This window comes from Pan paniscus, chromosome 12, assembly GCF_029289425.2.
Source record: "Pan paniscus chromosome 12, NHGRI_mPanPan1-v2.0_pri, whole genome shotgun sequence".
Classification (NCBI taxonomy): Eukaryota; Metazoa; Chordata; class Mammalia; order Primates; family Hominidae; genus Pan; species Pan paniscus.
The window spans coordinates 107,049,414-107,076,606 of NC_073261.2; the positions used below are offsets into that span (position 1 = coordinate 107,049,414).

At 38.9% G+C, this 27,193-nt stretch overlaps 2 long non-coding RNA genes across 3 annotated transcripts in view; one reads left to right on the top strand and one right to left on the bottom strand.

Annotated features, from left to right (window-relative positions):
- Window positions 1-16,372, bottom strand: part of LOC130541240 (uncharacterized) — a 52,805-nt gene extending 36,433 nt beyond the window's left edge. The window contains exons 1-4 of one of the 2 annotated variants that reach the window (XR_008955284.1): window positions 16,221-16,372; window positions 9,712-9,873; window positions 6,043-6,103; window positions 4,900-5,007 (exon numbers count right to left, since the gene is read on the bottom strand). This is a non-coding gene — a long non-coding RNA (uncharacterized LOC130541240). Of the gene's footprint in view, window positions 1-4,899; window positions 5,008-6,042; window positions 6,104-6,184; window positions 6,231-9,711; window positions 9,874-15,870; window positions 15,962-16,220 lie in introns of those variants that run through there. The other variant, XR_008955285.1, reaches the window with a different exon arrangement.
- On the top strand, window positions 16,340-26,983 carry LOC134728624 (uncharacterized). Its single transcript, XR_010109219.1, has 3 exons — window positions 16,340-16,565; window positions 16,699-16,842; window positions 25,867-26,983. It is a non-coding gene; the product is annotated as an uncharacterized LOC134728624 (long non-coding RNA).
- The last annotated feature ends 210 nt before the right edge of the window (window positions 26,984-27,193 follow it).

A 27,193-nucleotide genomic window follows, 5' to 3' on the forward strand; every position in this document is an offset into this window, starting at 1 on the left:
GAGTGAATTTCTGGAGGTTCAGCCTGGAATACCTTGCTTCCTTTATTGGGCTGTGAACCAGAAAGAATGAGGTAAGATACTTACAAAAGTTATTTGTTAGCTTCTAGACTACATTGGTGTAAGGGCATCATTTTTTTATTTGCAGAAGAGTTTAAGCTTCAGCTAAATAGCCAAATGCTAAGAAACTCACCCCCACAAAAAAAACTGTTAGAAATAAAAAGCAAATTGAGTAAAGGTGCAGGATATAAAATCAACATACAAAAACAGTGTGTTTCTGTCCACTAACAAAAAAAATCCAAAAAGGAAATTAAAAAACAATCTCATTTAAAATAGCATCAAAAAAGCCTTAGATATAAATTTAACCAAGGGGTGAAAGATCTGTACACTGAAAACTATAAAGCACCAATAAAACAAATTAGAGACAAATAAATGAAAATATATCCCATGTTCATAAATTAGAAGAAATAATATTGTTAAAATGTCCATACTACCAAAAGATGTCTAATGATTCAATGCAATCTCTATCAAAATTCCAATGGCATTTTTTTCACAGATATAAAAAACAATCCACAAATTTATATAGGACCACACACACACACAAACAGAATAGCCAAAGCAATCCTAAGTAAGAAGGACAAAACTTAGAGGCATCACATTTTCTGATTTCAAATTATATCATAAAGCTATAGTAGTCAAGCCAGTATGGTACTGACATAGAAATAGACACATAAAACAATGAAACAGAATAGAAGGTCCAAAAATAAACCCACACATATATGATCAACTAATTTTTGACCAGGGCATCAAGAATGCACAAGGAGAAAAAATAGTCTCTTCAATAAATGGTGTTGGGAAAATTGGTTATCCACAGGAAAACAAATGAAATTGCACCCTGTTTTACACCATATGCAAAAATCAACTCAATATTGATTAAAGACTTAAACATAAAATCTGAAACCATAAAACTCCCAGAAGAAAACATGGGGAAAAAGTCTCTTGACATTGGTTCTGGCAATAATGTTTTGAATATGACCCCAAATGCACAGACAACAGAAGCAAAAAATAAACAAGTAGGATTACATCAAATTAAACAGCTTCTTCACAGGAAAGGAAACAATCCACAAAATGAAAAATCAATCTGTGGAATGGGAGAAAATATTTGCAAACCATACACCTGATAAAGGGTCAATAACTAAAGTATACAATGAATTTCTATAACTAAAGGGCAAAAATAAAATAATTCAATTAAAAATAGGGAAAGAACCTGAATAGACATTTCTCCAAAGAAGACATGACCAACAGGTGTATGAAAAGGGGCTCAACATTACTAATCATTAGGGACGTGCATATCAAAACCACAATGAGATATCACCTCACACCTTTAGTATGGCTATTATATAATAGCCATTTTCCATGTTCTCACCAGCACTTGTATATATATATATACAATTGTATATACAATATTGTATATTGTGTATATACAATATTGTATATTGTGTATATACAATATTGTATATTGTGTATATACAATATTGTATATTGTGTATATACAATATTGTATATTGTGTATATACAATATTGTATATTGTGTATATACAATATTGTATATTGTGTATATACAATATTGTATATTGTGTATATACAATATTGTATATTGTGTATATACAATATTGTATATTGTGTATATACAATATTGTATATTGTGTATATACAATATTGTATATTGTGTATATACAATATTGTATATTGTGTATATACAATATTGTATATTGTGTATATACAATATTGTATATTGTGTATATACAATATTGTATATTGTGTATATACAATATTGTATATTGTGTATATACAATATATATACAATTGTGTATATATTATTGTATATATATAGTGTGTATATATACAATCATATATATTATATGTATATATACAATCGTATATATAGTGTGTATATATATACAATCATATGTATATTGTGTGTATATATGTACAATCGTATATATATTGTGTGTATATATGTACAATCGTAGATATATTTTGTGTATATATACACAATCATATATATAGTATATATGTATACATATATACACATATATACATATATGTGTGTATATACATATATGTGTATATATGTATGTATACGTATATATGTGTATACATGTATACATACATCTATACATATATACATGTATACATACATATATACATATATACATGTATACATACATATATACGTATATATACATGTATACAAACATATATACGTATATATACATGTATACATACATATATACGTATATATACATGTATACATACATATATACGTATATATACATGTATACATACATATATACGTATATATACATGTATACATACATATATACGTATATATACATGTATACATACATATATACGTATATATACATGTATACATACATATATACGTATATATACATGTATACATACATATATACGTATATATACATGTATACATACATATATACGTATATATACATGTATACATACATATATACGTATATATACATGTATACATACATATATACGTATATATACATGTATACATACATATATACGTATATATACATGTATACATACATATATACGTATATATACATGTATGCATGTATACATGTATGCATGTATGTATGCATGTATGCATGTATACCTGTATGTATATGTATATATACAATATATATAAAATACACATATATATTATATATATTATATATACACACACACACGCACAAGTACTGGTGAGAATGTGGAAAAAGGGGAATCCTTGCACACTATTGATGGGAATGTAAATTTTTATAGCCGTTATGGAAAACAGTATGGAGGTTCCTTGAAAACTAAAACTACCATATGACTCAGCAATCTCACTTCTGAATATAGATCCAAAGAATTGAAATTAGGATCTTGAAGAGGTATCTATGCTTCCATGTTCATTGCAGTATTATTCACAATAGCCAAGATATAGAAACACGTAAGTGTCCTGTGGTGGATGAATGGATAAACAGTTGTGAGAGGGAGATACATATATAACTCATATATATATATGACACACACATATGGCACACATGTGACATATGACATGACACACACGACATATGACACACATATGACATATATATGACATATACATATATCTCACACACACACACACAATGGAATATCATTCGCCCTTAAAAAGGAAATCCTGCCATTTACAATAACATGGATGACCTAGAGGGTGTTATCATAAGTGAAGTAAGCCAGTCACAGACAAATGCTCTATGACCTCATTTACATGTGGAATCTAAAACAGTCAAACTCATAGAAGCAGAGAGTAGAATGGTGGTTGCTAGGGGATGGGTAGGGAGAAAGGGGGAGGTGTTGGTTAAAGGGTACAAACTTTCAGTAATGCAAGATGAATAACTTCTGGAGATCTATACAGCATATATAATATTGTAGACTTAACATTTGCTAAGATAATAGATCTTACCATAAAAATAAGTAAATTAATTAAATGACAGCAACAACAATAATAATAAATGGGATGGAAGGAAACTTTGGGAGGTGATGGATATGTTGATGGCCTTGACAGTGGTAATAGATTCATGGATGTATACATATCCACAAACTCATCAAAATATATATGTTAAATATGTACAGTATAAGTCAATAATACCTTAATAAAGCATTTTTAAAAAATACTGTTAAGAAGAAGATCTCTGAACTACCATCTAAAACAATGGATGTGTAATTTAGCCAACTTGGAACAGTGTAAATGTGTCAGAAAGCATTTATTCCAACATTAATTTCCTTCTGTCCTCTGACAGGCCTCTTTGTCTTTGACCTGCTTCCATTTATTTTAGCAGCATGCAAAGGTGGTTCACTGCATACTTGGATCTATCCTCAAGAAAGATGATGGACAAAGTTCTCTTCAGCTCCTCCAAACACCCCTTTCTGAACCCTTCTTCCCTCTTTTAAGGTCTCAACCTTTTTTTTTTAACCTTACTGTTTTCTGCTTCTTGAAGTCACCCGTGTCACAGAGTCAAAGAATGTAATGACTTCTCGTAGAGGAGAGTTAGGGACTTAACTAGTGGCCCTACCCGGGAACATCAGCATTTACAGGAGGAAATCAGAGAGGGAAAGGTTGTGTTCAAAGGAATGAATGAAGTCAGGGTTTCATGCATTGTAGATCATGCATTTGAGAAAAGCTAGGGGTGAAGATCTTCACCAATATTGGAAATCTCTTATGAGCTTGGTTATTATTTTCTACACCCTTGCTTGGCTGAGAGAGGAGTGAGGAAACTTCTGTGGGGCCTGAGCATCAGTCAAGAGGACCTAGATGAAAAGCCTGGAGCGGGGGAGGCCCACGGACACAGAGCACTTGGAAGAAGAAGGGAACATGTGGCCCACTGGTGATCTGTGTTTACTCGTCTGTCTGGTGTGTTCCGAGAGGAGGATGCAGGCCAGCCAGAGGTCAGCAAGTCAAAACCCTTTGAAGACAGACCCAGCTTCTGAAATGGATCTGGTGTTCCCTTGCTGGCTCAGTATCCCACAGTAGTTCACACACTTCCCAGCCATCACCTTTTGTGTGTGAATTGTCTACAAATTTCATTGATAGAAATACAAATGTGCAAAACTGTGACATCTTTATTTTTCTGGTACTAAACCATCACTCTCTGGTGCTCCATTTTCCCTAACAAGAACTTTCATATTATTTCTGAGCAGGCTTACATTTAAACCCAATTAGTGTTTTTTCCCCCACCCTTCGTCATCCCAGAGTATCATCTAAATATTTTTGGGGTATGCACATTAGGGCAGGAGTTGTCATAGCTGTCCTTGCCCTTTGTTGTCTCCCATGGGGTGTACCTAATTCACATCACCACTGACCTCTGTCTCTCCTGCTGGTGTCCACGGTCCATCAAGGTCTCAGGTTTGTCCCCACTGTGCTGTTGCTGCTGATAGTGGCCTCTTGTCAGGCATCTTCTGATCCAGGACCTTCAAGAACATAAGAAATGTTTGGATGCCCTCTCACAATCCCTTTCTTCTTAGATATTCCAATTTCCTCTTCCAGTTCATTGCACTGAGGGGCAGGGCACATCTGAGAGGCTCTAAACTCAGCCTACTGAACAGGAGGCGGAATGCAGTTCTGTCTTCCAAGAATTCCCACTCCCCATCCCAAACCTGACTACCGTTTAGATCACCTTCTCTAGGGCTGGGCCTAGCTCTACAAGAGAGGAAGATGGGAGCAGAGTCCCTTCTGTGAGACCTACACAGTGACTACTAAATATTGCCCCCTTTTCCATCTCAACTCTCTTCTTTCTCCAGCAGATTGAATTTATGTAGTTTTTTGAGAGAAATCTGCCTTCTTCCTAACACTACTATTTATGGTATAAGATTTATCTTCATATTCCATCTGAGTTGACTCAGAAAAACCTTTTCTCTATCATAAAAACTTGGCTCTCACAATGAAAGCCTTGGCGCTCAAGATTATGCTCTGCTTTGAGTTTCTGGAGAATATTTTAGAAATAAGTCAAGATTTGATTCTTATATTTTCCGCATTTTCTCCTTCCCAAAGCAATAAAAATACCTAGTTTTTTGTTGTGGTTGTTGGGTTTTTTTTTTTTTTTTTTTTAATTGAAACTGAGTCTCACTCTATTGCCCAGGCTGGTGTACAGTGACGTGATCTCAGCTCACTGCAACCTCCGCCTCCCTGGTTCAAGCGATTCTTGTGCCTCAGCCTCCCGAGTAGCTAGGATTACAGGCGCCCACCACCACACCTGGCTAATTTTTGTATGTTTAGTAGAGATGGGGTTTCACCGTGTTGGCCAGGCTGGTCTCAAACTCCTGACCTCAAGTGATCCGCCCACCTTGGCCTCCCAAAGTGCGGGATTACAGATGTGAGCCACTGTTCCCAGCCAAAATATCTAGGTTTTTAGGTAATGGTTCCATGAAGAAGCATAGAATTAGTAATAATGCACTGATTACTGCTTCAGAAAACCACCTCGATACACTAGAATTGCCACAATTTACCTTGCCCACTTTAGCAATGATCAGATTCTCATGAGAATCAGGGGAAGGAAGGTAGAGTCCACTAGGGGTAGCAAGGAGACCAAAAGGGGAAAATTCCAAAAAATGGAAAGTGAGTAGACATCAAAATTTTCTTTATGTTTACCATTAAGAATGCTTTCAAAAGGGATCATAAAAATATGGGAGGCAAACTAAAAAAAAAAAATTGCGTTAGTTTCAGCTCTACCATTTCATAGCCATATAACATTTGATAAGACAATCTTACTGGTTTCTTCACCTGTGCAGTGGATATAATAATATTTGCCTGGCTTGTTTACTTTAGAGATATGTATCTACATGGAAATCTGAGTAGATGTTATATTTAATAAGCTTTGTCCTCTATAGAGAAGAAATAACTGTGCCTAACAATAATTGTATGAGACATGATAATTAAGAAAGACCTATGTTCCTTAAATGACAAGTGGTCTTACTTTCTATTTTAAAAGATAGGCATCTTTCCAAACTTAATAGATCTTTTTCTGTCTCTTCCTTTTTTCCCCCAGGAATAATTTAGGCAGTGACTACTACAATTGCATTTATCTTCAAGTCTGACCTAGAACTTAAGTCTGTAGCTGAACTTTTGTGTAACTTATTGGTCATTGAGCATTGCAGAAGATCGAGTACTTGGTAAATGAGACGTACATGCACTATGGTTTGAAAATTTATCCCCTCCAAAACTCATGTTAAAATTTAATCCACAATGAGGCAGTATTGAGAGGTGGGGCCTTTATGAAGTGATTGAGTCATGAAGGCTCTGCCCTCCTGGATGGATTAATCCATTGATGGGCTAATGCATTAATGTGTGAATGGATTGATGGGTAATCATGAGAATGAAACTGGTGGCTTTATAAGAAGAGGAAGAGAGACCTGAGCTAGCACACTCAGCCTCCTTGCCATGTGATGCCCTATGCCACCTTGGGACTCTGAAGAGGGTCCCCACCAGCAAGGAGGCTCTCACGAGATATAGCCCCTCAGTCATGGACATCTCAGCCTCCATGATTGTAAGAAATCCATTTTCATTTCTACCCAGTCTTAGGTATTCAGTTATAAGCAACAGAAAATAGACTAAGACAGTGTAGCAGTGGACTGTGGATAGTAAAAATCAAAGGATGATAATGTGGCCCCTGTTCTTGAAAAATTCCAAGTCCTACTGAGAAGACATTTGTTTAATCATTATTTATTATTTCAGTAAATATTTATCAAGCCTCCCCATGTTCCAGGTATTGTTCTAGGTGCTAAGATTACAGCAGAGAACAAATGTTTTTTAAATGAAGCTTTCATTTTTGTGAGACTTTAATCAAATGTACAAAACAAGAGTAAGTTTTTGAAACATAAGTCATTACTAAATCATGTGATACAGAGGATTAGTGATGTTCGAAGGCACAGGAAAAAAGATGAATGTGAGGGTGTTGGTTGAAAAATGCAACTTTCAATAAATTACATCTTAAGCTGGATCTGAAGTTTAGAAGAAATCTTTCAAATGAAAGGAAGAAATACAAGGAAAAGACTCTAGAGTAAGCATGATTTATTTGTAGACATAGAGGAAATTTGCTTGACTTAAACAACAGGTATATTTTGGAGAATTGGTGAATCCAACTGGAGAAGTACTGTGAAAAACTATGACAACTAAACTGAGAAATTTAGTTTCAATGGAATTGGGAGTAAAGGGCCATGGAAAGTTCTGGGTGGAGTGGTGGTCAAATATTGGTGATATAAGGGTGTGTAATGTAATGAACATTGTCTTTAGATAATATGGATTTGGTGCACTCAAAATTCAGGCCACAGGGAGAATTACACATGAATTTTTATTTTCAAAGGCCCACACACTCTGAAGATTGTAAATTACCTGGAAAATTGATTATTTGTATAATCTTGACAAGTCTGCATAAAAAATAATTTCCCCTGAAATCCAGATTACTAACTTAATAAAATGAATATTTTTGTCTTAGTTTCTAAGCTATATAGTTACATAGAGCTGTGTACATTCACCTTCATGACATTTACATGTGGGATAATGGATGTGGATTTAATGCAATGATTAATGATTTGTTCACTTGGAGTTACCAAGTCATGTTTCTATTGAAGGTGGGGGACTAAAAATAGGAGTTTAGACTTTTTAGGAACAATCTCATCACACACAGAGAGAAAGGGGTTGGAGAATCAATTTAGGAACACTTTTCTTTTTCTTGATCCAGTGACCAAAGGCAGATTGGTAAGTGGGCATTATTTTTCAGAGATGCTTAAGAACTTATTATTGAAAAGATAACCAGCCCTCTATTGAGAAGTCAGACCATAGCAGCCATGTGTTTTATAAGCCTTTGCTTTGTTTCAAGGTGGAGTGTTCCTCACACCATTAAATTTGGAGTTGGTTAGGGATAATGTGGTTCAGGTTTTCCCATAATTGTATGGGAATTCCCTGGGTGAAATGTATGGGTCTGGGAAAGATCAGATCTGACTATGCTCAATAACTTCTGACTTTCAATTCATCAGAATGCCCAGTGGTCTCTCCTCATATATCTCCTCATCAAGCTTTAAGTTGGTAAAGTTTTTCATAGATAAAACGGTGCTTCTCACCATGGGCTGCCAATGAAATCCAAAAGGAATAGAATGTGTGTTTGGTCAATGGAATTGGCAAACAGAGCAGGCTTCTGGGGCATCTGGACATTGTTCATACTGAAACCTCTTATTTGTTCATTTAGAAATGAACAATCAGGAAAGCTTCTACATTTGGAGGATGTTTGCAAAATGTGTTCTCTCAGGTTGAATTTGGCTACAGTCCCATGTGAAGCAGTTGCACTTTTTACTCAACAGATTTTGGATAAACCAGGGAAGCTTGGCTCCTCATATGGTCTGATCTTTGTTGCATTGCCCATTTTTGCAGATTCTGACATCTGGAATGTAAATTAGAACTACATATTTAATATTTCTGTTTAATGTTTATTATTGGGCTCCCCTGAAGATTGTTATTTGGAATTGGCTACCAAGGTCCTGTTATTCTAATTGACAGAGCTCTCATCCAGCTTACTAGTTATTCCTTTCTCTCCCTCAGTACACTAAGAAAGAGGTGGTGAGCTTTTTCAATTTTCACTGAAAAGAGTAAGTGAGCAGAGATATGTAAGTTGACTTTTTTGCCTGGAAGTTGATAAATGTTCACTGAATGAATAATTCTAGAGTCTTCTAGGACATTTCTGTGTAGAAACTTCTTATTTACATTCTAGAAACTTTGGAGAACCAATGTTGGTTCTGCTAAACAGTATTCTGGTCCTCAATGCCTAGATTCACCAATTTAGACCCCAGACACACCAAGTTATGCACCTTGCTTTACTAAATTCTATAAAGCTTAGTCAATGAATACTAGACAGACATATGGCTATTGGGAATGCAGTTATATGGAGCTGTGTACATTCACCTTCATGACATTTACATATGGGATAATGGATGTGGATTTAATGCAATAGTTCATGGTTTGTTAACTTGGAGTTACGAACTCATGTTTCCATTGAACGTTGGGGACTAAAATAGGAGTTTCTAAGAAATAACTTCTACTCTTGAGTAGCTATATTAGTTTGTTAGGGCTGCCATGCAAAATAGCACAGACTGGGAGGCTTAAACAACAGAAATTTATTGTCTCACAGTTCTGGAGGCTGGAAGTCCAAGACCAAGGCGTTGGCAGTATTGGTTTCTTCTGAGGCCTCTCTCCTCAGCTTGAATATGGCCACCTTCTCACTGCATCTTCACATGGCCTTTCCTCTGTGAACGAACTCTCTGGTATCTCTGTGTCCTAATCTTCTCTTCCTATAAGTACATCACTCAGATTGGATTGGGATCCACCCTAAGGACCTCATTTACCTAAATTACCTTTTAAAGACTCTATCTCCAAATACAGTCACATTCTGAGGTACTAGGGGTTGGGGCTTCAACATATGAATTTGGGGGTAGGGGCACAATTAAGCCTATAACAGTGTTTCCAGTAGTAGAGGGGAAGTGATACATCTAATGACTATTATAGAAGCATGGAATCAGCCAAACATAATGAGCCAAGTCCCATGGGGATTGAGAAACCAGAGTGCTCCTGTCTATTTGGAAGAAGCTTTATGGATGAGATGGTTCTGAGATGGACATTGAAGAAGAGATTTAAAAGAACAAACTATTAAATTGAATTATGTGAAATTTCAATTGTTTAGATCAAATATAAGCAATTTCATATGGTATAACATATTTATTTTTGTACTCATAGTATAGGGCAAAGGCTGGCAATTTTCTTTTCTATAATATTAAGAACCAGATGGTAAATATTTTAGGCTTTGAGGGCTATGTGGTCTCCTTCACAACTACTCGACTCTACTGTTATAGTGTGAAAATATCTATGGATGATACATAAACAAATGTATGATGTATTCCAATAATACTTTATTTACAAAACCAGACAGCAGAAGTAACTAGTTAGTAAAAGAGTCAGGACAACTTAGGCCCCCTGACTCACAGACTAATGTCCTTTCCTTTATGCCACACTAATTTTATTTCCTAGGAACTAGTAAGTTTCCAAGTGAATATTGGAACTTTTTTTTTTCAATTCATAAAAGCCCATTTGGGAAAATAAAAACTTCTAAAACTGCCAAGAAAAAAGACAGCGGGCTGAATTTGCCTTCTGGGCCATAATTTGCTTACTCTTGTGTAGGGAAACTTTAAATTCCCTAACTTTTCTATTTGCTGAAACATGTCTTCCCTGATCCTTTCACACTCCTGTGCCGATCACGGAGTTACTCTTCTGTGACATGTCTATCCCTTGTTCATTCCGAAGTAGAGCCTTTCAACATGCAGAGACTGCAAAGAGCAGAAAATGCCTTGGCCCCAACTCAATGTCGTCATGTGGTAACAGACCACAAACCTAAGCCACTTCCGCCTTGTTGTTGAACTCTTGGCACATGTGTGTTGCGTTTCTATTTTATTGGCTCTTTAGTGGAACTGCAAAAAGATTTGTGGCCTCCTTTCATCTAGCGAGAGAAAACAAGCAACCACTTCTCTTTTCACAACCTAAAATCCTCCTTGGTATCCGTATTGCAGAAGGGACTTTTTCACAGTGTCAGATCTTTCCAGATAACTGAGAATTTCAGTAAATAAAAACAAATAATTCATTGTGGCTATAAGATTTATAAAATGTACATAAATCTCCCTGTCTTTATGGAAAGAGGAAACTGATTATAACGCAACCTTATTGGGAAGACTCCGCGGTATCACTGGGGACTCCTCGCTTACTAGTTCTTTACAATCATTTATAGTGTGGCTGCTCCATGCCTTTCTGGGACCTGGGGTAGAACAGTGACCAAGCTAGGCAAGATTCCTCTTTTCATGGAGGTTTCATTCAAAGGGGAGAAGCAGGAAATAAATAAGCAGAAAAGCATATAAATCAAATAAATTCAAGTGGTAATTATTTGTAAAGAAAATAGAGCATTTGTGAAGAAAATGCAGATTGAGAGTGGCTATTTAAGAAAGAGTGAAGGGATGGAGAACAGAGAAGGGGCTGGCCATATGAAGTGTTGCCTTGGAGTTTCACAGGCAGAGGCAAGGGCAATGCAGAGGCACTGAACTGAGAACAGGCTTGGTGCGGTCGCGGATCAGCAAGGCCATTGCGGCTGGAATGGATGAACTGAAGGGATGGAGGTAGAGGGCAAGGTGGAAAAATCTGCTCTGAGACAGCGAGGCCCCAGGACACACTGAGCAGTTAAGGCTCTGTCCCAGACCAAAATAGCCTCAGACAGCTGCGTTTCTTAAAGTCCCTGTGTCCTTTTAACATGTTTTCCTTGCCTTTTCTACCAAGTTAGCTTAGGCCACTCTGTTAATTTTCTGCTTTAATCTCTGGGATGAGAAACTAGATAGTTAATTTAAACAATGTAGTAAAGTCAAATTGAACTCTAAATGGGGGTGTGAAAAACTTTTCCATGAATAAAGTTCATGGGTTGTTTTACAGCCTTTTAAAAGCTCAGACTACTTCATATTGAACTCTCAGCTGTGTTTTTTGCTAGTTAAGGCTGCTGAATGGTATACTACAGTCTCTTCCTCTATAATCGTACCTCCCACACTCCTGTATCCTCAGAAAGAAATTTAGTAAATTTCTACAGGAAAACGCTTGCCGCTTTCCAGTAATTGTATCTTTCCAGGATGCCAAATCATTAAGAAGGACCTTGGAGGCAGAATGCAGGGTTAGTGCCCACTTTACTGTCTCCTTCCTTTTCCTCTTTTCTGCTTGGATTTACAGGAGAATTCATTATAGAAAACACTCCCTCTCCCTACTTCTACTGTTGTTAGCAACAAGAAAATGAACAGTACACAATTTCTTTTCCTATATAGAAGAAGTAGCATTTGAATGGGGCAGGATTTTAATGAGTATGATAGTGAGGGTGTTGGGAGCTAAAGGCACTCAGACCCTGGTCAGTGTGTGGGTGTCTCTGAAGTAGCATTTGAATGGGGCAGGATTTCAATGAGGATGATGGTGAGAGTGTTGGGGGCTAAAGGCATTCCGAGGTTGGTCAGTGTGTGAATGTCTCTGGGCCTCAGCTCCCTTCTCTGTTGCGCTTTTCTCCTTCCTATTCCCATACCATAATGTCATCCCATCAGCTCCTTTGGCCGAAGCCTGTCAATACTGTTTTTTCAACCACAAATCCAGTTTTTAAAGCTCTATTTTCAATGATTTTACTTTTTCATAAGAATTGTAGGCCAGAATACTGTTTGGCAGAACTAACAATGATTTTACCACCAGGTGCAGGAGACAACAGCCATGAGTGACTTCTGGGACAAGTAATAACCCTACTGTGTCCTCCCCAAACGCTTCATTGAAATTCCATCACAACAGCTATAATACTTTGATTTCAGTTTTAAAACTCCCATTAAAATGTAAATACCAGAGGAAGAATAATGCCTTGAACTCTCTCTAAGCATTTATCCCTTTGGGTGAGTTAGATATTTTACTGACATTAGATTTTTATAGGAGAAAGAGGGGAGAGTGTGAGAATAGGAGAGTACTCCCCAAAAAAGGCTGGGAACACCAAAGACCAACTTGGCTGACTTTACAATCATCTAAAACTCCATCCTCAGGAAATGTCACTGGGCTAATTGTTCCCTACTTTGGTTTATTAATCCTCATCTCTTTGGTTTGGATTGGTTTCTATCCCTCTGCCCAAGCCACGATGTCACAGCCAAACATCACTATCCCTATTGGGTATGATTTGCTACAATTGCTGGGTCCAAGTTTCTGAATCATCTCAAGACTCAGTGTAGTTGTTCTGTTGTTTGTAATATGTAATACATATTACAAAATCTATCCCAAATCTGGCTGACCATTTTCTCTTACTACTATCCCCTCCTCCATTAGTAATATATCTAAGTCACCGTAAGGGATAAATGCTCCTCCATCCACGGGGAGGAGGGGATAGGAGTAAATCACAAAACCCTTCCCTGTCTTTCATCCATCTCCCTTTCTTGAGCCAGTTTTTTCTCTTGCACCCTACATTACCCATGTTCAATAGCTCTTCCCCTTGACCATTAATCCCGGATGTGGATCTTGTCAAATCTTGTTTAAAAATCAAAGCACTCTTCATACAGCCACTAAATCTCCTTCATCTTTCATGACAGGGATATCTTCAAGAAACTCCATCCGATTTGTTAAACATGACCTCCTCTGCCTGGGTCCTTGAAGCCTCCCTTCAATAAAGTAGGCTTTTCCAGGTGCTCTCCTACCACATCCTTTAAGAATGCTTCCAAGAACTCCCTCCACTGCACCCTTCTTATCCCTAAACAAACCAGATGTTACACACTCTGTTCTCCTATCTCTCTGCTTGTCTTAAGAGGGATCTTAAAAGAAATATGAAGGATGGATCTGGCTATTTTCAAATCCTTTGGAATTACTTCCAAATAGATGAATTTCAGTCACTGCTGCTTTACCTTGTCCGCTCTTCCCATGAATGCAAATTTTTTTTTTAAAAAAGTAAAATGAATAGCCATGTGTTTTCCACTGCATTGCATGACATACCTATGTTGTATTTTTTGAAACTTGCCTATAGGTCAATTATCTTCAAATGTAAATTTAGGATTTGAGGGGACTCAATATGTAACATGCCTTTGAACCAATGGAGAGATTGGTTCAGAACCAATTGAGAGACGGGCATAGCTCTATGAAGACTAAGCCTCCACCTTTAACATTGTAAGTGAATTTTCTATTGTTTTAATCCTTTATTAGATACATTTTTCTGCCCAATCTTTGGAACAATCAGATAATTATGAGATTCCTCCCTCAGCACATAGCCCACCCCACAGAGTAAAATGCACCCTTCTGGCAAATAAGCAGATCCCAAAGAGAGGAGTGAGAGGTAGGGGCTAGACCAAGCATTAGTATTGTGTTTTTCCAAGTTTACCACTCAGAAAAGTCATTCCTAAAGAGTAGAATATGTGAGGCATGGAGAGGGGCTGAAAAACTGTTCCTCTGTGGAAGTTCCTCAGGATAAAGGTTCAAATAGTTAGGCATAGTCTCCCAGTAATGTTAAGCAGCACAAAAATTGCATATGTTGTTTGATGTAAAATGCAGATTCCTAAGGCCTAGTCTGATTCAAGATCTGGAATAGGACCAAGGGTATCCAAATATGTAAATGAACTCTCAATGATTCTAATGCAGGTAGTTGGTTAACCCACTTTGAGGGACATTACATTAGAATCTTACAAAATATTCTCCGAAAAAAGGGATTATATAGTCAACTGTTTTGGAAATATTAAATAAAAACAAATTAAGCACACTTTTCTTGATTCATAATATGATAAACATTGAACGGAATGCAACATAATATTCCTCAAGCTTTTTTTCAGACCACTTATTAATGATTTGAGGGATGCCACTGCACTAACACAGTTTGAAAGGTGCTGAGTTGAGTGCCTGGAACAAGAGAACTACCTATTGTCATCTGTACTGGTTAGAATATACCTGAAATTCAGTTTACAGCACTACCATGCTTTAAGAGAGTTGTTGAAAACCTGGAGCATGTTGAAAGAATTTAGTCTTTAGGGGTTTGCTAATGATATCACCTGAACAATGGTTGAAAGAGACTGAAGAGACTCTTGGGTTAAAATGGCAGTTCAAATATGCTAAACTCACATTTTTCAAAACCCTACCAAAGCCACAGGAAAGAGATTCAAAGGACTAGGAAATAAAGCGAGAAGACAACAGCCATACATTTTGGAAGCTGGAAATCATATGAAGCAACAGTAAATGAGTTATGAAAACAAAAACAGTGGAATCCAAAACCAGAGTGGAGAGAGCTGGGAATCAATGTGTTACCCACCCACAGATTCTTCAAAATCTCTGGAATTCTCAGGACAGGACAGCTCCAGTTTCCTTTGTAACTGGGCATGATGGTGGAAAAGAAAACATAAAGAATTGTGTGAAAACTTCTGGCAAAGCAGTCAGATGTTTAAGTTTTCTTCCAAGTTCTATGCCACTGGGTAACTGACCTTCCTCCACTCTAGAGGTTTATTGTCTGAAGAGGGTAGAACAGAGAAACCTGGGATGGGGGTTGGCTGGCACAGGCGTTAGTACAGTTAAGATGGGCTATCCTACTGAAAATAAGGTATATGCATTAAATATTGAATGCTGAGTTCCCCAGTCCTATTTTAACCCCCAGCCCTAACAAGTCTCCTAGAATTCCCTAAGCAAGAAAACGAAAGAACATACTTTTAAAAATCTGATTATCCCCAAAGAAAAGACCAAAACCAGGGGCTAACTGCAAAATAGCCAACCACATCACCTACCTGAAAGCTCAATGTCAACAACCCCATTTACAAATGCCTACAGCCATATTCTGGGTGCCATATGCCCTCCCAGAACCTTCCCACTCCCCATTGAGAGTCAGTATTTATTTCTCTCCCATTGAGAATGGATGGAGCTTTGTGACGGCCTCAATGAATGAAAGGTATTGCATGATTTTTGAGGCCAGGTCATCGAAGACAATATGGCTTCTGCTTGGCCCTTTCTCTCTCTGGATTCCTGCCCTCAGAATGTTGCCACCATGCTGTGAGGAAGCCCAAATTTTAGCCAACAGGGAGAGGCCCACTGAAGAGGAATTGAGGCTTCAGCCAAAAGCTAGCATCAACTATAAGACCTGTGAGTGATGGACTCCAGCTCCTAGATTTGGAACCTTTCAGCTGGAGCCTCTGATGTCAGAAGTGCCGTTCTTCCTCTGCCCTGTTCGAACTCCTGAAACACAAAATCCATGAATGTAATAAAGGGTTGTGTTAGACTGCTATACCTTGAAATAATTTCTTATAAGTCATTAATAACTGAAGTAAGCATTAATTGAACCTTTAAACAGTTAAACTTACAATAATTATTTTGAAGATCATCTTGCCTTAAAAACTTCAAGATCTTTGAGGGGATAATTTGCCATCTTAGTATTTAGAAGAATTGTGTTTGTGTCTATATGAGGGAGATCAGATTATAATAGAAGGTAAATGGGTACAGTATTTTGTATGATCTGTAACTGTCTTAAAAGCTTTCCTGGAATTTTAAACTATTTTCTCTTTTGATTAAAAAAAATAGAGGATGAGATATGCACTCATTACAAGAATATTACATTTCAGGATTTGGTAAAATGAAGAGAAAGTTTTGAATGGGCTGAACAGGAATTCAAGGACTTCTTATAATACATTCCAGAGCTCAGCAACTCTTTTTTTATATTGCCTGCTGTTTGGGATTATATTCATCATTGCTGCCTTCAGTTACAGGTGGGGACATTACTTTGGAAACCTTTCTTTGTATTGTCTTTGTAACCTAGATCTATTGCCCATGACATTTTAGCTATTTAATAACTCTACTGTTCCAGCAAAACCTCCCCAAGGAGCAGTTCAAGCTCCCAATGTCCACCAACCTAAGCTCTCCATAGGAGCAATGAAAAAACACAGGTGTGAGAAATCTGAGGATTCCTTCTCCGAGGGCTCTCTCTCCAGTCAGGGGTGTATCTTCCTTAAAATAGAGCTTAAGCTCTATGGGGTAGTTAATCTTAGATATTCAGAAATGGAAGATTAACCCCCAAAGATTAAGTGATTATCCAAATGCATTAATTCAAGGTGATTGTTAATTTATTACCTTCGATTCTTATGAATGAATGACAGTTCACCCTGCTACCTTCATATAGATTATTTTCATCAAATGAGAACAAAAGTGTTTTTGTGAGGAAAATACATATATTTCCTCCAAATAAACAACAGAAAGATAGCACCATGTTTATGTACCTTATAAAAGGTGTGAAGGAGATTCTGAAATTCCATGACTCACTCATCTGGTGTGACATTTTTCATTTCAAAGAATATTGGTTTCTGCTTGAGCTTGTAGTAAAAAGACAGGATTCCAATATTTATAGAAACAAAAAAAATTTTATTGGCCTTTTTCCTCTCAAAGAGATTTAGGGCTACCAAGTCTAGCAAACCCTATTGATTCAAGAGATACCTACCATATGTCATTTTTTTCCAGGCTTTTTTATTGGTTCTGGAGAGGCAAATTAGACATGAAATTTGCCTTCAAAAAGCATATAATCTCATGGGGAGGTAAACCATGTATAAAAATAATTAAAATGTAAGGTAATAGAAAGTGAGATGGACTGTATGGAAGGTAGGGACACACTAGGTGAGAGTTAAGAGGGAGAGAAACTTTGCAGCTGCTGGTAGAAAATTCAAGATGGTGGGATAAAGGGGATGTGGAGTCAGAGGAAGTTGGTCTCATGGTGGAGATGAACCAGGGGAATCACACAGAAGATTTTTCAAGTGAACAACAAAGGTTTGGTTTAGCTGGAATATCCAAACTGGATGTACATCAGTATTGATGGGGTCCTGCTAAAGGGGAGATTCCTAGGCTCTACCAGACTTACAGACCCAGCTCAGTGTAGTGGTTTCTATAGGGGTGGACCTGAGCACTCATACATTTAACAGGCTGCTCTTGGGACCATAACTACAGCTGGGTTCAGGGATTTCCAGGCTGAAGGACAAGATTTATAATAGGGAGGGATGAGAGATGACATTGGGAAGGTTCGTTGGTGTCAAATCATAAAGGGCCTTGACTTCCAGAATGTATATGAGCTTTATTCATTAGTCAGTGGGGGTACTGGGAGAGACTCTTGAGGAATGAACTGACAGATCAGAGAAGTGCTTCCAGAATGGCAATCAGCTGGTGTGAATAGGATGGATTAGCAGGTCAAAGACCAGAGGTAGGAAAAACAATTAGGTGCCACCTGTAATTTCCCATGAAAGAGTAATTGAAGCATGAAATTTAAGAGTGGCAACAGCAGGGCTGGAGAGAAAAGCATGGGAAGGCTTCTAATCTCATTCACCTGACAATGGTTTACTTTCATTCCTGGGACATCTCTGACTTTGATCTTGCTTCTCCTTGAAGACAGTCTTAGTAAATCCTTAAATACTTATAACCCAGGCTCTTGTTATTTATGGCTAAAGTACATTGTGCTTAAATATATAGAATGGCATTTGCTATCATTATTTTAAGACAAAAGCATGTTCATTTCACTGGGTCCTCTGAACTTAAAGATACTTAAGGATGTCTTAATCTGGATATGATTGACTCTTTGCCAAAATGAGATGGGTCAAGATATGGTGGAAGCCGTTGAATTTTTTTATCTGCCCAGCACCTTGCATATGAGTGAACACACAGTAATAACTTTAAAAATCTTGGTTATTTATTTGAGCTCCAATTCCAGTTTCTGAAGGTTTTGATTCTGTCCTGATTTTCTTGGGAAGTCAGGATATGCTTTTAAAAATATTATTTCTTCTCTAATAATCTTTTTCTCTTTCTCTGCTCTCTCTGCTCACACGGCCTGTTCTCATAGGCTTAATGGGCCCTGATTACTCACAGGGATGCATAAAGTAGTCCCTTTAGAGGAATAATAGAGGCTGATGGCTTCTTGGAATTACCTGGCCTTTGAACACATTGCACATGTTTGGGAAATGGCTCAAAATTTGGCACATTACTGTCTTCCACATGAATAATTGCAGCACATAAAAACAGATATTCCCAGCAACTCTGTATAAGGAAACATAGCTAAATGAAAAGAAGAGAGGGCAAATGCTGTGTCCTTTTGTGTGTAAATATCAGAAGAAGAAAAAAACTTTCTGTCTCAAAAACATAGCAGCTTATAAATTCAGATTAATCTTAACCAAAAAAAGGATAAAATGCAAATGAATCTTAAGGAAAAACTTAAAATTAGTTGCTGTAATCTCTATGGGACCTGTTATAGGCTAAACTGTGTCCCTTCAAAATTCATATGTTGAAGCTCTAAACCTGAGTACCTCAAAATCTGACTGTATTCGGAGACAGGATCTTTAAAGAGGTGATTCAGTTAAATGAAACCATTAGGATGGATTCTAATCTGATGTGATTTGTGTCCTTATAAAAAGAAGGAAAGTGGACACAAATAGAGACATCACAGATGCAAACAGAAAAGACCACGTGAAGACAAAATGAGAAGATACTGTCCCCAAGCCAAGTAGAGAGACTTCAGAAGAAATCACCCCTGCTGACACCTTGATTGTGGACTTCCAGCCTCCAGAACAGACCAATGAGAAAGCAAACTTCTGTGGTTTAAGCAACTCAATCTGTAGTACTGTGTTTTGTTATGGAAACTCTGGGCCAACAAATATGGACCCCCAGTGCCAAAGGGAAATCAGAGGGCTTGCGAGGAGCCCGGCACCAATGAGAGGCCCACCCTGTATGGCACACGCCTGAGCCAGGGGTATTGTGGCATCAATTGATCTTCTACCTCCATCACCAAGGGGTCCCTTACCTCACCAGAAGAAACCATGAGAAGCAGCTGTTTTCAGGGTTTATCTCCATTTTATCAGATGTGTTTATGGTGATATAATGGAGACTGAAAAAAAAAAACAGAAGTAGAACGTATTTTCAGAATCTCTCTTCGTTTTAGCAACCGGTTCAAAGTTGAGATCAAATGAAGATTGTTAAGAAGAAGGACTGCAGGTCATAGGAGAAGGTGACCCCTCCAATGGCTTGCTTTCTGGGGTCCTGACTCTCTCAAACACGTGCCTCCGCTGCCTGCACTTGACCTGAGATGCAGTTCCTTTACTGTGCATTTTGCTCTAATCACTCTGCCCCACTCAGTCACTGCCTGTTTCCACCTCTACCATATTTTGGATTTCAGACTGACTTTTTATTCTCAAGCCACCTTCCCCAAAGAGACTCACTTTCCTTTCTCCCTGCATGACACCCCAAAGCTGTGAGCCAACCCTAGCTGCTCCCACACCAGAATCAACTCATTGAACCCCAGGCTTGGCCAAAGCTCCAGGTTGGCCCGAGAGAGTGAAAAGAAACAAGAATGAGCCCAGTCCAGACACCAACCCTTTGGCTGGGCTCACCACAACCTCAGTGCAAAGAGGAGCAAAATGCCCGCTAACTAACCTGCACCAATAATACCATATTCTATCAAATCTAGGTAGCTATCAGTTGAAAGACACAATATGATTTTATATACCAGTAAAAAGAACAAATACTGTCAAGTAAACACTATCACACTATCAACTGTAAGATGCTTAATATTACAGAGTAGTTCAAAGGTTTTTTTAAAAACTGTGTATTTTAAAATCAATGATGACATGAGATGCATAAGCATGAAAAGGATGTGACTTAAGAACAATGTCCCAGCACTTTGGGAGGCTGAGGCGGGCGGATCACGAGGTCAGGAGATCGAGACCATCCTGGCCAACATGGTGAAACCCTGTCTCTACTAAAAATACAAAAATAAGAAATTAGCCGGGCGTGGTGGCAGGCGCCTGTAGTCCCAGCTACTCAGGAGGCTGAGGCATGAACCCGGGAGGCGGAGCTTGCAGGGAGCCAAGTTCGCGCCAGCCTGGGTGACAGAGCAAGACTCCATCTCGGGAGCCAAGATCACACCAGCCTGGGTGACAGAGCAAGACCCCATCTCAAAAAAAAAAAAAAAAGAAAAAAAAGAAAAATGAACAAATCCTTGTCTTTTTGCAGACATATGATTTTATGCTGTGATTTTAAAGTTTGCAATATTTTTTCTGTAGTGAGCAGGAAATAAATACATTTTCCTATGCCATCCTCAAAATCCATACAACTGAAACCCCATATAGTTTCCCAGGACAAGGTAATGAAGGCAGGAATTCAGGGTAGATACTGTCCCAGAGGTTTTCATGAATATCTAAGCTTGTGACTATTGTATAAGAGAGTGTTTCCAGAGGCTCTTGCTTTTCTTCTGAATGTATTTCTGTTGTTTCAGGTTGCCTGATAGCCCTTGCTATCTAAATTCTCATTATCTGAATTATTGCTATCTAAACTAAGACACCAAATAGATGTAGATAGCTTTTTTTTAGATGGCCTGACATCTCTCAATATCTGAGCTCTCATTCCTGTCTATCTGAAATCCACGAACCATCTGATGTGGATAATGTTTCACAACCTGAGACTGAAGATTTCCAGACCTAAACGGACCTTTCCAGTGAAAGAATGGCCAGGTTTCTGTGTAGGACCATGCTTGTTTAAGCCCTGTCAGTCACCTTCTTACGCAGAAGGCTAGCAATTCTTACACTGGAAACTCCATCATCTAACTATGCGAGGTTGAGCTAATTACTTTATTTTTCCCACCTTTGTTTCCCTGTCTGTCCTACGCAAGATACAACTGCCTCATAGAGTTGCTGTGAGAAATAGATGTGATTGATTTTATGTAGATGAGCAGGAGTACTCAGTGCCTGAGGCCTCACACCTGCTGCCAGCTTGTCTGCCCCTCTACCCCTCTGGACACCCCCTTCCTTGACCTCTGGCTACTGGTTGGTTTTGGCCAATGGGAGGCACAGTAAAGGGTTGGGAGCAGGAAGAAAAAGGAGTTTGGATACTTATTATTCCTGAAATCTTCCTGCTTTCTACTTCATTTTGTCCTAGAGACTGCCCATTCTTTTTTTTTGAGACATGATCTCAGTTCACTGCAACCTCCGCCTCCCAGGTTCAAGCAATTCTGCTGCCTCAGCTTTCCCAGTAGCTGGGATTACAGGCATGTGCCACCACACCTGGCTAATTTTTTGTATTTTTAGTAGAGACGGGGTTTCTCCATGTTGGTCAGGCTTGTCTCGAACTCCCGACCTCAGATGATCCGTCCGCCTTGGCCTCCCAGAGTGCTGGGATTACAGGCATGAGCCACTGCCCCCCCGGCCGAGAGCTCCCATTCTTTACTGGTTCCCTTAACTCTCTTCACACTCCTGAACACAGTCCCTGTTAACATCTCTTGTATTATTCCTTTGAGGGCACCATCTGTTTTCTCCCAGGGCCATGACTGTACCCTCTCCCAGGCATGCAGGTGGTGACGTTTGCCCCCTGATGGAGTTTGCTGCCTTAAGAGATTGTATCTTAGTGCAGCAGCAGAATGACTTATCCAGAAAAATCCACCATTTGAAACCTGGCTCTGTGCAGGCTTAAACATTTTGTTTATGTGGTGAAAATAAGGAGAACGTCATTCTTGAAAAGGGATTTCTTTTTTAACTTTTGGCCAAACACCCCCTTTCATTCCCTCCTCCTCTTAGAAAAAAAAAGAAGATGCTCTGGCTTGTATTTATGAGGGAGTAAGGCATGCAGTTCTCCTTTCAAAGCTGTTCACATGGAAAGGAAACTGGCCTTGACATTTACACAGTCCAGGAGGATTCCAAATAGAATTTGGACAGATTGGGAAGTTACCATCTTGGAGTGTAGGGAAAGCAAGCCTGGTGGGAAGATGTGGTGACATATATGAGGCAATCCATAGATGTTAGGAATGTGCTGCTCTGTATGTGCCTCGCTTCTTCAAGATCCAATGGAATTGCCACAAATATGCATATGTTCTTTATGATATCACATGAGAAGACCATCCAATTAAAGCACTCCACACTAAAGGCAAGGAGTATAAGTGCTGCATATATTTATGATTGCTTAATGTCAACAAAAGGGTCTTTTAAGCACAGCACATTCCTTACCCTGCACTCGCAGATCATGCTAAACACATCCAAATGCACAAACTATAAAAGAAGGAAGAGGCAGTACCGGCACCAAGCTCTTTGGTTTCTGCATCTGGCCAGTGTCCACTGGGAGAAATGTAAGTCAGAGTTTACCACATGGATTACAAATGTGCTGAATTGCAAGAATGATTATTAAATGAAAATATCCATAGCACCTGCAACTTGTCCCAGAAAATTCCCCCAGGGTGTTGTGGGTGCTTTTCTAAAAAAATTTTTTTAAGGAAAAAAAGGAAGACAGAGTGAGATGCAAATGGCAACTCCAGCTGTTTATAGTAGCAACTCCATTAATGTTCCTGAAGGGTTTGCAGAGTCAATTCAGTCAATCTGAGCTGCTTCCATTCTCAGCATGAGTGTGAGGAGTGGGGGCCAGGGGAATATCATTAGCCTCTTTCCTTTGAGGTTTGGATGATCAAGACAATGAAAATAATAGTAATGTAAATGGAAATTGCTTTAAAAAACAAAGCATGTCAGTGCAGGGGGAAGCATGAGGCTAGCTCCATTTCTCTGACCCAGCAGTAGTATTTATTCTGTTATAAGGTCAGGGCTTCTTCTAGAAACAGAAACTGAGAGGCTATGTGGATTTCGTTTATTTAATACATGATTGTGTGTATATATATAGAACACTCTGAACATATGTAATAATATCTGGCTGTGTTTCAATTAGTTTCTGTGTCTGTGTGTGTGTGTGTGTGTGTGCATGCTTGCACGAGCATGCTCACACATCCATGTATGTTTGTGTGCATGTGAAAAGAAAAATAATAAAGTTAGGGGAAGTTCAGTGAGGTGGTAAATTTCTGGAATTTGAAATCAAAATACCTAGAGTCAAGTTATCACCCTATCAGTGTAAGTAGTTGGGCAAGTGATTTAACCTTTCTGCACCTGAGTTCCCTAATGCAGCAGTCCCCAACTTTTTGGCTCCAGGGACTGGTTTCATGGAAGCACATTTTTCCATGGACTGGGGGCAGTTGCAGGGGGAGGGGGATGGTTTGAGGGATGAAGATCTTCCACCTCAGATTATCAGGCTTTAGATTCCCATATGGAGCACACAATCTGGATCCCTCGCATGCGCAGTTCACAATAGTCTTTCGGCTCCTATGAGAATCTAATGCCTCTGCTGATCTGACAGAAGGCAGAGCTCAGGCGGTCATGCTCACTTGCCCACTGTTCACCTCCTGCTGTGTGGCACAGTTCCTAACAGGCCACGGACCTGTACTGGTCTGTGGCTTTGCTAAAAAACATGATTCAATGATACTGTTAAAGCAAAGTAAGACTATTTAGCACCATCGTGATAATCACAGGGACCACTGCAATGGGGTCTTGGGTTCAATTCCAAATGCAGCGTGGGCAAGTGGAACTTTATAGCCAAGGAGCAGGGTGGAGGTCAGAGGATAGAACATTACCAAGAGGAAACATCAGGGGTAAGGGGGACTGTGGCTAAATTGACTTAAGAGAATTCTTGCTGAAGGCAGGCCAGGGTGATCAGACATCACCTGGGGATGGTGGATGGAGGATGAGGAAACTGAACACATATCCAGGGTGATGAGATATTGAAGGTGAGGGTTCTTGCTAAACTGATTTAGCAGGGTTCTTTGCTAAAAGTGGATTTTATAAGCAAATGAGCAGTAAAGTGTGGCCAAAAAGAATTTTTGTTACCTTGTAGCTTTTTAAAAAAACTATTAATGAGCTGTCATAACACAAATATGATAGGCAGATAGATATATTTTTTGAGACAGGGTCTCACTCTGTTGCCCAGGCTGAAGTACAGTGGCATGATCATGGCTCACTGCAGCCTTGACCTCTTGGGCTCAAGCGATCCTCCCACCTTGGCCTCCAAAGTAGCTGGAACTACAGGCATGCACCACCAATGCTCAGCTAATGTTTGTAGTTTTTGTAGAGACAGGGTTTTACCATGTAGCCCAGGTTGCTCTTAAACTCCTGGGTGCAAGTGACCTGCCCACCTTGGCCTCCCAAAGTGCTGGGATTACAGGTATGTGCCAAATTGCCCACCCTATGACAGATACTTTTAAAGGGCTTTAAGAATAATATATCTGGACCCTTGTTCCCATTTCTGACCCCCATCCCACCACCAGCAAACAAGCATATACTTCTAAAGGAGTGTTCTACTGTGTCTTCCAGGCCCTGGGGTTTGTGGTGTCAGTGCGGTTAACTGGTAAAAAGAGGACTGAAATGAAACTAAGACAAGCTGAATTGACTTACATTATGGAAGGGCAAAGAGGTGGGGGAAAGCAGAGACCTAGAAATGTGAAAAGATGACAGAAAGCTAGAGGAAGATGAGAGCCACTGAGAGTTGAATTTTGGAGCACTTTTTGTAGTATGGAAGCAGTGAGAAAACAGGTTTTCTCTGTTTTCACCATGCTGTGATGGGCAAAACGTTGGAAAGATAATGATTTAAAGCAAATTTTGAAGAATTGTTTCCTATATGTTGCATTTTGTTATACCTCTTTGCCATTTTCTTAGACTTCAATAAATAATCAGAATTGTTTGCAATCTCTTCTGAATTGATTGTACATTGAACTGGAACACTAGGGAGCTCAGCTTTGCATGTGTTACAGAAAGATAATTTTTAAACTGACCATTGTAAGAATTGTAACCTACATTTTGATGTTGAGTAGATAATGAGTTATGTTTTCAGTTATGCTCAGGATTATGTGGTGAAATGAGAAAAAAAAAAGAAATGCACAAGACATAGAACTATATTTGTACCTCCAGGGCAAAATTCTGAATGGCAGAAGGCTGAAGAAAAGCTAAAAGCTCCGTCCTATTGAGAAGTTCATCACAGGGAACACTCCACTGAAGTAATCAGATGCCTTTCCTGCTGCCCTGAGTCTTTAAGTGTCCAAAGGGAGTCCTGAACCCAAAGCTGTTTCAGCTGCATGCGATTGTTAGGATCATTCACTCATACCTCTTCGTTTAGGATAGAGAACAATCAGGCAAAGAAGGGGGAGGACTAACCCAAGGTCAGATAATTAGCTAAGGGCATCAGAACCCACAGTTCAGGGTTGTTAGTACCACATCAAGCTCCCTTGCAAATTAGCTTCATAAATTCTAAGCCCACAGGCTCAGGGCTCATCTGAAAGAGATGGACCAGAGAGGTGGAGATGGAGAAAAAAGTCTCCTACCACACACTGGAACCACTTTTACAGAAGTGCCTGTTGTCTCCCCTGCACCCCTGCACTCCCAACCCCAACAATGCCAGGCAGCAAGCTGTTGCAGAAAGGAAGCAGGCTGCTGCCCCTGCAGTGTTCAGGCCTCCTCCTGGCAGGGCTCCCTCTACCTGAATCCATCTCAGGGAAATGGTCATCGCTGACTGTGCTGCACAGAGCCTGCAAAGTTATGTTAATAATCTCTCTGGGCCTTAAACTGAATAACCAAGATTTTGCACATGTACCATTCACTTCCCACTTAATATGCACACTCAATTTACACAGGAAGTATGCCTAAGGCTCTTTCAATGACTGTATGTGACTACACATAGGGTTTTTCTTTTATAACAGATTGGCAAATGCCTGAGGTGGTATGAGTGTGGTGTTGCTGGAAAACCTTAGTTGAAATTCCTAGACTATATGAAATCCTTTTTAAATCTCCTTATTCTGAAAACATATTTTTTAAAAAAAAATTTAGACCACTCATGGGATTTAAAGTAAAAAGTACAAATATACTGTATTTCGTGACTATAATCAAACTGGAGACATTATGCAAACATAGAGCTCTTATATTTTCATTCTTCTATTTTAGGTTGCAATTGTCTATCTCTGCATTATGTGCAAACCAAAATGAGAACTGCGGGAATAAAACACATGGTTGTGTCCACGTTCTGAATGTTCAAGTATTAGCAGAATTGAGAGATCCATAGAGTCACAAGAAATCATGAAAAATTATTTTGTGTTGCTGCCCCTTTTTCTGCACCCCTCCCTATGATATATGCCTCTTTACTTATTGCAGGTCCCTGGGAGTTTCCTCCAGCTTAAATGGGGCAGGAGTCTACTTTTACCTCTGATGACTCAGTGTAGTATCCAACAATAGTCACAGAATAATA